This window comes from Lepidothrix coronata, unplaced genomic scaffold (assembly GCF_001604755.1).
Source record: "Lepidothrix coronata isolate B3197 unplaced genomic scaffold, Lepidothrix_coronata-1.0 Scaffold87, whole genome shotgun sequence".
Taxonomy (NCBI): Eukaryota; Metazoa; Chordata; class Aves; order Passeriformes; family Pipridae; genus Lepidothrix; species Lepidothrix coronata.
Window position 1 is genome coordinate 288,456 of NW_016690267.1, and position 11,105 is coordinate 299,560.

Genomic DNA, 11,105 nt, shown 5'->3' on the forward strand with positions numbered 1-11,105 from the left:
TGAAATTTTTCAAATAAAACAAATCATGACCACTTGGCTTTTCTCCAAACATTCATATTTTTAATGCAACTCCCCCCCCCCCATTTTTCGACCTCACTACTTTCTTTGGAAAAAATTCAAAAAAATTCTTCGATATCAAAAGGGAAAAAAAAATAAAGACCTTTTCAGTGGCCTACAAAATACAGCTTTTGTTTATTTCTGGGCATTTTTGGGGTTTTTTTTTGGACAGCCACAGCAACTGCTTTGACTGGTTACCTCAGATTGTTCTGTGCTTTAAATTTCCTTCCATTCATAGCTGAAACACTTTGGGTCTGATTTTCCAATGACAAAGCCAAAACCACTCAACTCCTGGTCACCATCTCCCAGGTTTTTCTGGGGCAATAAAAAATGATTTATCATAAAACAAAACAGGCTGAAAAATGTTATCGCACTTGTAAACGTCCCAGTAAATCTTTAAACCCTGCTTTTCGCCCTCTGCCTCTAAGGGAAGTTTGACTAAGTATCAGTCAGGAAGGTCACAGCATATCATCGTAGCTTAGGCAAAGATTAGCTTCCACTTCTTGCAGTGCTCGTTTTAGACCATGTAACAGATGCTGTTGAAAATCCAAAAGGTGCAATAAATCCCCCCCCTCATCCAACCCTGAGAGAAAATCAGTTGAGTGACCTCAGGCCGTGGAGTGAAAGGTCCCTGTGTGGCAAAGCTCCACAACTCGAGCCTTGTGGTGGCTGCGCTTTGTCAGGAATGACCTTTCCTCCCACGGAACTGTTCCTCCTCTTCCTCCTCCTACAAAATCTGCACATTTTACGAGTGAGTGCCCAGACCTCCCAAACATGTGACTCAATCCATCCTTCAGGGTCCAGTTGGACTATTTTTCAATTACTGGGCACTTCATAGCTGGTTGACACCTCGGTGAGCATGTTCTCAAGCAGTTTTTAGCCAGAGACACACAGCTTAAGCTTTTCAGCAGCTGCTTTATCTCTGCTTCTCACCCCTACCCCCACCCCAGTTTAAGTCTAAGATGAGCCTCCACCCCCGAAGCCCATGATATCTCACTCCAAAGTCCTGTCAGAGCCACAACCAAGGCCATAAATTTCCCAGCTGGGTCACAGTACTCCCTGTTCATTTAGTGAAACGTTATAAATGTGTCCAGGCTCTCAGTGAAACCTAATCCCGACATTCCCCGCATGGCAATTCCTGCAACTGATGGCAGGGTCATCTGGAATTACCATCCCTTATCTGATTGGAAACTCATCACCTGTGTTTCAACACCGAGGGCTTGGTAATGCCTCGTAAAATCAAGCCCTCTGCTATTCCAGGTCTGGTGCTTTGGGATGGAGCAGACACTGGCCATTGGAAAGATCTCAGGGTGCCTGGTCCTGCCTGGCCATGCAGCAGCAGAGCTGAGCTAGCCGAGGGTGATGCTCTCAAACACATCCAAAAATGGCTCATAAGGGTGGAACGGATGGGAATGTCACCCCAAGACAAGGAAAGGCTGCAGTTTGAAACTTGGCAAAGCCAGAGCTCTTGGGGAAGGGGTCAATGTGCAGCTGCTGGGAAGCAACATCATTTCACTGAGACTAAGAATTTATGTTCTGTATTTTTTTCATGTGGGACCCTCACTGTGTCACATCTGAACATCTTCTGGTAGTGGTTACATGACGCCCTGTCCTCCTGTCCTGGAGGGAAACTAAATCTGCAATGCAGTGGGGTTTTTTTGGTTTGACAGGAGAAAAGTTAAGATACGGTGTTAGTGTTTTCTTTCCATTTCATCCAGGGAAAATGAAAAAGCCAGAAGGAATCACACCTCAGACTTCACGGTCTGAGCACAAAGACCCACAGGGCAGCCACGTTTTGAACTGTTCAACATAAACCCGCAGCTAAACCCTTCAGATGTTTTAAACACCACCCCAGGCCCTGTGCAGGTGCAGAATTAGCTGCAGGTCTCAGCAAATTGGGCTGCCACCCTTCCATTTCCCAGTGCAATGCTATCTGTGACTTCCATTCCCAGATACAAAACAGCAAGTGCCTCTGAGCTATATGCTAAATAAACACAGCTCAGGAAAAGCTCAAACCAAAAAGCTTCACTTCCAGCCAACATTCCTTCCCCTGTGCCAGCCATTCATTCCTGTAATATTTAGTGGATTGCAAAGAGATTTTGGATTTCCTGTCAGGTTTCTTCTGTCCTTCAGGGAGTTAATTATGACTTGGGACTCAAGGAATGGTGTCTGCTGTGGTGCCACACTCGTGCACATGTTGCTGCTCTGATTTATCATTGTGTCCTTGCTTCTCTCAAAGGTTCTGTTCAAGTCTCTGAAAAAAAGCAGGGAATTCATTGAGCTGGAGTGATTGATTGGGAGACAGGAGGGGACAGGGGGGTTGATAACTTGGTCTGGACTGGTGGATGCCTCTTACACAGCTACAGGGAAAAAAAGAGGTGAGAATGCAAAGACCAGAGATTTTAGTTCTCTTTAGTGCCTCCCCCTCATATCCAGGTCCTGTGGCATACATAACTCAGTGCTCCTGGTGGGAGAGCCCCTGCCCATGGAGCAGGGAGCAGGCAGGAGGAGGCTTCAGCCACCACCAACCTTGAGGACACAGCTGAGATCCCAGGACTGATTCACTCAAACCATTTCTACCCTGCAGGGAGTGCAAGTGGGTGCACTTAAATCTGTTTTCAATGAATTAGCGTGGGCAGTCCTGGCATTAACACTGAGCTACTTGCCCAAGTATTTACCCAGCTTCTCAGGTGGGTTTTCCAGCCATGCTGAATTCCGTTCTACTCACTGACTTCCCTGAATACAGGCACTTAAATCTCCCTGTGAGCAACTTCCCCAGCTGTAAAATAGGGACAGTGTATCTCTGCATTGCAGGGGTGAAAGGAAAATAAATACTCTAAAGCTTCTAAGCAGCTTAGGTATTAAGAAAATGAGATACATCTGGGGCTAAAATTTACAGATAGGCCATTTGGATACAATCTGATTAGATTTATCCCCTAGTAAAATTGTGTAATTTCTGTAAGTTCAAGAATGTTACTCATCTCCCAGTGAAGCAAGAATGCCTGCCAGGTCCTAGGCTTAGGCTATGCCAGCTTTTGGGGAAAACATCTCAATGAAGCAGCTGATGCAGGAGCTTCGTGCACTTGTATTCCACCCACTCTCGTGCCCATCCTCAGCCATGGAAGCAGTTTCCCACATGCCAGGGTGGCAGCTCCCTGGTGGCTCCCCATGGGTCTCAAAGCTGCAGATGTATTCTAGCCACAGATCCTGGCTGTGGGTCAGGTGTGAATTCACTGCAGCATTCCTGCCTCGTTTTCCAGCTTATACTGGATCAGTGCTTTGTGGGGTACGACTGTGGCTTCTTACATATGACATAAAAAAAGGGGCAGAAAACTGTCCTTTGCTGTGTTAGTGAACAAAAGCTGCTATTGCAGGGCCTGGAAAAAATGTGGTGTTTAACAGATGATGCCAAATAACACTGGGACAGTGTTATTCCAGCACAGAGGGGACCTGAGGGAGATAACCTTCAGATAAGTTATTGTCAGGGCCATTTCCCTGAAAATACCACTATTCACAAGAGAAGAGACCAATTCCAAGTGTCGGCTTTCTACTGGATTTAATTCCCAGTTAACTAAAGTCATGCCCAGGATTAAATGAACACCCATCAGCTGAAATGCTGGTGAACATTTTCATCTCCTTCTTTTACTGATGCTGGTCACTTCGCTCTGGCTCAGCATGGCCTTGTACTGTGGTGGCATCACTGAATCCATGCTCCTGCTAGAATCATGGAATAGTTTGGGTTGGAAGGGATTTTACAGCTCATCCAGTCCCACCCCCTGCCATGGGCAGGGACACCTTCCACTAGCCCTGGTTGCTCCAAGCCCTGACCAACCTGGCCTTGGACACTTCCAGGGATGGGGCAGCCACAGCTTCTCTGGGCAACCTGTGTCAGGGCCTCCCCACCCTCACAGGGAAGAATTTCTTCCTAATATCCAATCAAACCCAGATCTCTTTCAGTCTCAAGCCATTTCTCCTTGTCCTGTCATTCCAGGCCTCTCTAAAGAGTCTCTGTCCAAACTTTCTCTTCCACTTCTCAGCACATACAGAGCCAACTTTGCCATCTCCACTGCAACATCCCCTCTCAACCATGCCAGGATTATGGACTGTTTAATTGCCTTGTGACAGCTCACTGGGGGTAGTCAAACTGTGAAACCCCTTCAGGAGGCACCAGCCAAGTACAAAATGAATCTCTCTGCAGCTGGGGGAGGTATTTTGTGTAAAACATGGCAGTTCCACTGAATTTGTTGCCCATCTCCATCATGCTGCTGTTTCCTTATGTATAATCATTTTTATTAGCACTCAAACAGCACTTCCTAAAACACTTCTGTCATCTTCAGGCTTTGACCCAGTTGAAAAGTTTATTGTGAATATTATTTTCAGACCATTAACAAAGCAGTTGTCAGCTGTTCAGGGAAAGCAAGGTGCAATAAAGCAAGAAATTTAGCCAGGGCTACTGAGAGACTCATTGTCAACATTGAGATTAAGCTGCCAACATCCAAGATCACTTCTTTTGTCATGAGGCTGTGTGAAAATATAGATCTGAGCTGAAAGGGGTTTGTAAGAGAGGTTGCTCCTTTCCTTAGACAAGTTGTGTGTCCTCAAATCATCTACATCAACTACAGCAAAAGGCCTCTGGAGCTCTGGACTTTGACAGCAGTACTAGAAGGTTTGAGTGGTCTGTGAATAATCAACCTCAACTCCAAAAATAATACAGTTTAAAGGATTAGTCTCTAACTCTTTTAACCTCAGACAAAAGCCAAAAGAATGGTGTTGTCTCAGTCAAAGTCTCAGTTTAATGGATTCACATTATTAAATTTAAACTGAAATTATTAATTTTGCCGAGAAATTAGCTTGAAATTTCTTGCTTAAGCCTTCAAGATCTGGCCAGGAGTGTGTTTTTTCCAGCTACACCAGCCTGATCAACAAGAACATATTCCTGTTTCTGAAACCTTGTCTTGCTTTTGTCTTTCTCCCATCACAGCGAGCACAAAATATTGAACTTTGGTGCATCACAAACTAAGCTCAGAATGCAGCTTCTCTGGAGAACTCTTCTTGAGAAGGTGACTGAAAGGTACAGAGGCTGCTGATCTCCAGGTGTGCCTGATACACCCAGGAGGTGTGAGGCTACCTGCAAAAAGCTGCAGAAATTGCAATTTTGCATGAAAATTCACAAAAATTTGCCAAATTCATTTATTCACATCCCTGCCCTGCAACTCCCCCACAGCAAGGAAGAGTTGCACACCACCTGCAACTGCCCCTGGGAGCATCACCTGGAGCTCCAGCACTGCCTTACCTTTGGACACATCGAATTCCTTTGGAAGAGAAAAACCTTTCCATGGAGAAATCCAAAGGGCTCATTTGGGTTTCTGGGCACCAAAGGCTTTCCTGAACTCCCACAGAGCTGAGCCCACTGTAATGAAGGAATTTTTAGCAACGCTACATATAAAATTGGAGCAGGTGCTCTCAATAAAGAAAATTCTTAACCCTGCTCATATTTATTTCAGTTCCTCTCTGTCTGGGCATTAAGCCACCATTTCAGTTTCAAGCTTTCCTGGCTTGCTGGAAGGGGTGAAGGATAACCTTTTTTTCCCTTCTTCCCCCCCCCCCACCCCGTCCCGAGAAAATGTGGAAACAGATTTTAACCTCAGCCCTGGAAGCAGGTTGGGTGATTTGCCAGCAATCCTTCTGGAATGAACTGCCAGGCCACCTAATTAAACAAACCTCCAACATTTTTTAAGCTCCTCTCTCCCAGAAGGCACAAAAGATCAATTTTTGTCCTTTTAGAGGGTGGCATGAAGGAGAGAACTCAAACAGCCTGATCCTGGTTGTCTCCCAGATAGGGATTTATTTCAGAGATGAATTCCACCTGCAGAAAATATCTCTAGTTCCAGACTTCGACTGCGGTGTTGGAGCTGCTGGTGATGGAGAAAGATTTTGGATTTGGGTTATATTGTGCAATGAATGTTTAAATTTGACCAATTATTTTTCCTGTGAGGTGCCCAGAGTCGTGTCTCCAGGAATAAAAGCAGTTCCTTGTCCTCTGCCTTCTCACAAAGAAGAAATTTTGCAGTGAATAAAAACAACAACCCGACAAAGCGTCGGCGTGCGGGGCACAAGTCAGCGGAGCCACATTCCCATTTTCATAATTCATGGGAGCTGCCATATCTGCTAAACTGCTTTGGGCCACTGGGCGTGTGTGGGGTGAAAAAGGAAGGGGAAAAAAAATAATTAAAAAAAAAAAATGGGCTGGCAGGGGAGAGGGAGACAAACAGACCATTCATAAAGGCATCACTGCAGCGCTTTATGGCATTTCACGCTCGCCCAGAGGAATCACTGGGAACACCGGGAGGAGGCTCCCTGTTAACCACGGCAGGGGCTTGAACTCTCCTGCTGGTTAAAAATAGATGTCTGCCCCCACCCCACAGCCAATGTCTTAAGGTGGACCCTGCCCAGAGATGCCCTGGGTGGGTATTGAAGGGGAAAGTTTGGCTTTCCCCACTTTGCTGAAGTGCCCAGGGCACGTTTGCAGTTAAATCATGCTGTTATTTTTATTGTTTCTGACTCATTAAAGACAACAAAAAAGGCAAAAAGAAAATAAAAAAGGCAAAAATAAAATAACTTTTATTGACTTGAGGCACTCTGTACGAACACTGAACTTTTCCCAGTGTAGCTTTCCTTGCAGTTTCCACACTCACTGGACTGGGTGACTCAAAGGAAAATATTTCTTGCTCGAAATGATTATTTGAAAGAGTTCACAGGAATCTTTTCTCCTCTGGAATGGATGGGCAAATTCCCAAAGCAATACTATCAACTGGGAAAGAGATGAATATCATCTTAGTCAAATCATTTACTAAAAGACATGTTGTAAAAATCTGCCAAAAGCATTGTCCTGTGAATTTGTTCCACAGACGCCATCCAATCACTGGTGGATCTGATGGCAATCAAAATCCTGCAGTGACTTTCTCTGCCAAGGAAGAAGATTTTTTTAAATAATTGGTTATATGCTACTGAAAAATCAGAAATTCTTTATCTGCAAATATGAACCCCATGACTTGCAGCAGAACTAACTTACTGCTTAACCCCCCAAAAAAAGAAATATTGCTTAAGACATTTTATAGAAGAAAGAATTAAATATTCCCTCCTGAAAAAGAGATGATAAGTTACAATCAAAACTAGGAGTATAGCCTGTGCCACTGACACATCATTATATATATATAACATATATATGTCATTTTATGTTTATCTCATTGAATTATTCAGGCTTACAGATAAGGGTTTTTTCAGTATCAGTATGTGAATTAAATATAAAAAAATTCTCACTTCTTAAGAAAATAGATGGAACATCAAGTAAAGATGTAGAAGTTTGGATGTGAATTGACTAAGTGTGTAATTGTGAGAAATACATTTTTCAGAGGAGCAGAGAAAAATTCAAATACTCAATGAATTCGGGAGATTTTAGTTACAAACATACCATTGACAACACTGAAATACTACAGTGAACATGAATCACTTTTTAACTTGTTTTCTTTGATCAGAGAGTGACCTACCAGTTAGAGACTCTATTTTATCTTTTCCTTTCATTTACAATTTTCCTCCCCAGCTGAGCCCCAGTCAGATTAGACTTTACTAAAGTGATATTTAACTTTGTCATTTCATGCAAGGATTAGCTATGGGGTCTACCCACAGGATCTGCCATAGGAACCACACTTTCAAGGTATCCAATATTCTGTTGTTGCTTTCTTAGAGAAAAAGAATCAACTCCCTGAAATCCATAAACATGCAAATCCATGAACTACACCAACAGAGGAAAAAAATTAACTCCTTAAAGTAACTATCAGCTTGTCAGTATTTGCACACCTCATTAAGCTTCTTTAATTCCATCATTAGCTAAAGTTTTTGAAATTCTAACTAATTTTTTATAGCAGCTTGAGGAAAGGAATATCTTTAAATTATTACTGAAAAATTCAATATGCCCTTTGAATTTCACAGCTTAACTCTTAATAACCACTGAAACCCCATTCCTGGTAAGTGCTACAGAACTTGTCTAATTTCATGGTGGGGGCAGCCTGGTCAACTATTTATAGGCTTGAGATGAACATTTGCTGACATCCACATGGAAACAATCGGGAATGCAAAGTGGCTCATGCTGGGTCACAGACTGACACACATTTGTTAATCCCCAGTTCTGCCTTCACCTGAAATTGGAACGAAATGGTGCTCACACCTCGGGCTCAGCATCTCCAGTGATCACCTCGATTAGAGCTGAGAGGACACTCAGTTAAACAGTGAAGGCACTGTAAAAAAACCTAATTAAGTTTAATTGTTGCGCAACGGTTTAATCAATGTGGTTGGTAATTAAGTGCAAATTATGCACATAATATGTTACAGATGTGGAGCGTTGCTTGGGAAACATAGAGGCTATTATGGGATGTAGGAGGGGTTGTAGGGAGGGGAGGGAATTTGTTGCTAAAGTTGCAGTGGAGACTTTGGATACCCAAGACTGAGGTTATAGATCTCTATATGTCAGAGTAGTTTTAGAGCTTGTCCTATCAAGAACCTGCTTTGTTGTTGGGCTTTAAACCAGCAGAAAATGTAGAAAACTCGAGCCCTAGAACAGGGGATGTTGGTGAGATTTGTGATGGTGATTAGTTTTCTCAGAACCTGAGTAAATCTGTAAACACAGTAAACTCAAGTTGAAAGAGTCATTCTATTCCAACCCACTGGTTTTATATCTTCCCACATAACTTTCCAAAAAAAAAAAAAATTCTGGATACAATTTCTCATGTTTAGTCTGAACTTAGAGGGGACTTCTGTTTCTTCGAAAGCTGAAATAAAATTAGGTTGGCTACTATAAGGTTTAAGACACGAGGAAGAAGGTTGTTGGAATGGAATACCTTTCTCTGTATATGCTGCTGGCATCATATAAATAAGTCACAAAAATTCCAACCCAACCCAATCTCTGATTCCATGAAATAATTAAATTGCAGTTTTAAAAACTTTTCTTGTATTTTTAAAAGGTTTTATGTATTTTTCTTTTTGCATTCAGCCTGGAAAAGGTAAAAATCTTTCTTGGCAGAGGGGTAAGTTATAATGAGGAAAAAGTTGCTAGATGCTCTGAAAAAAATTTGATTAAAATTAAAATATTTCATCAATCTGTTCATGATTCTGCATCAAATATCACTCACAGAGGTGCTTAGGACTCTGTGAGTGTGCACAGAGCTCAGTCACCTCTTTCATTTTCAGCATCTGTGATTGCAAAGGGAAGGACTGAGTAGCAGCTAGGTAACAGGATAAAAGGATAATCCTTTTAATAAAATGGACTGATTTTCAATTTATTTGAAGAAACATGCAGTTTTCTCTCTTACATTTGATCACCCAAAGTTTATCACTGATTACATGTTCACAACCCTTTGAGAAAGTGAAGTTTGATAAATCCCAGTTTACAGGTAGGGAAAGTGAGGCACAGAGGGTAAAAATAGGTTCACTTTGGTTTCTCAGAAGTGTATGATGGTATCAGTCTGACTCACCAAACTTCAGCCATCTGTTTACCCTCAAAACTTTGTTTCTTGTATTATTTTCTCCTGTTTTTACCTAAGCTAAGTCAACTGAGCAGGATACACATGTGACACTAATTCCATCGTTGGGCAGACTCGTGATTTTAAGCCTTCTGTCAAGCTCTATAAGACTTTTTAGCTGGAATATGAGGTGTGAACAAAAAGAACTGTTAAAACAATTGGGGTCAGAACCTGCCCACTGGATACGAGAACTCCTGTGGACTTTAATGGGATTATTTGCATGAATAAAAAGAGCAGGAATACCCCATGGCTTCCTCATTTATGCCCAGCAAATGGAAACCTGGTGTTATATGACCAGAAGAAAATGAAAAAGAGGTGGTTGGAGTGTGGTGGTTCTCCAGTGATTTTTTTGTAAGCAACTGAAAAACCCGAAATTTCCGCAGAAACTCTCTTGTTTACTGACAAAAACCCCAAACGCAATACTTTTCCAATTTTTAGCAACCGTTCTTCCATTACTTTTGGTTTCTGAAAATTGAAGCATCTTCAGCTATATCCATATTTTTCCCTCTTTTGGTTTTCTTCCTTCCTTGCAGAACGCAGCAACTAAATCATCTTAGCAGAAATACAAATTTTAGCCAAAAAATTCAGTTAGGGGGAAAAAAGGCCCCTTTTTTCGTTCCAAAGAAACCCTGGAAGGCAGCTCTGTTAGTGATAATAATTGGAATATCAGACAAAGGTTCAAGATGAAGCTGCTGCAGCTCAGCCCAGGTAGGTCTGTGCAGATGCCCTCAGTAATTACCCCAGCCTGGGTAAGGAAAGGTCAGTGGGAATGGTATCCATGCCCTCCTCACTCCATAGGACAATGAGGTCCATATGTTACCTTCACTCCCGAGCCGGTTGCAACTGGAAGAAGGTCAGCACTGCAGAATTATGGGGAGGAAAAGTGGAAAAGCGAGAAGAGGGGTTTTTGCAAAGGCCAAAAAGCAAGGCTTTCATTTTATATTCAATTTATCTTTTCGCCTCTGAAAGGGGCACAGAGGTTGGGAATTATGATGGAGTTTTTTAATTTTATTAATGACAGGCTTTGTGGTTGCTAAGGGAACTTGACCCAACCAGGGGGAGAAAAAATGGCCCAGCTCAGTATTATCAGGATTAATCTGCTGCCTTGAAATAGTTGGATCTTTCTCCACCGGCCTCACGAGTCCTTCCTGCTCTGCCTCTATCTCCACGACCACCTTGTTGACATGAACCTACTGCTTAATCCTTGGGAGGAAACCTAACCCTTGGCCTCGGAGAGATGTCCCTGGGAGAGGGTGAGCAGAGTGCAGCCGTGCAGGAGGTGAACCCCCCCCGGAGTTCAGCCCTCCAGGCGCTCGCTCCCGTCAGACAATAAAGCCGCGAGACGTTAATTTAACGGGGGGCTTGATTACACCGTGATAGGGCCCTGCTGGTGGCTTCCAACTGCCCCCTTTATAGTATTAGTATTTATTACACCCCATATTATAAGGCACGGGGATTTGCTTCTGTAGGGCA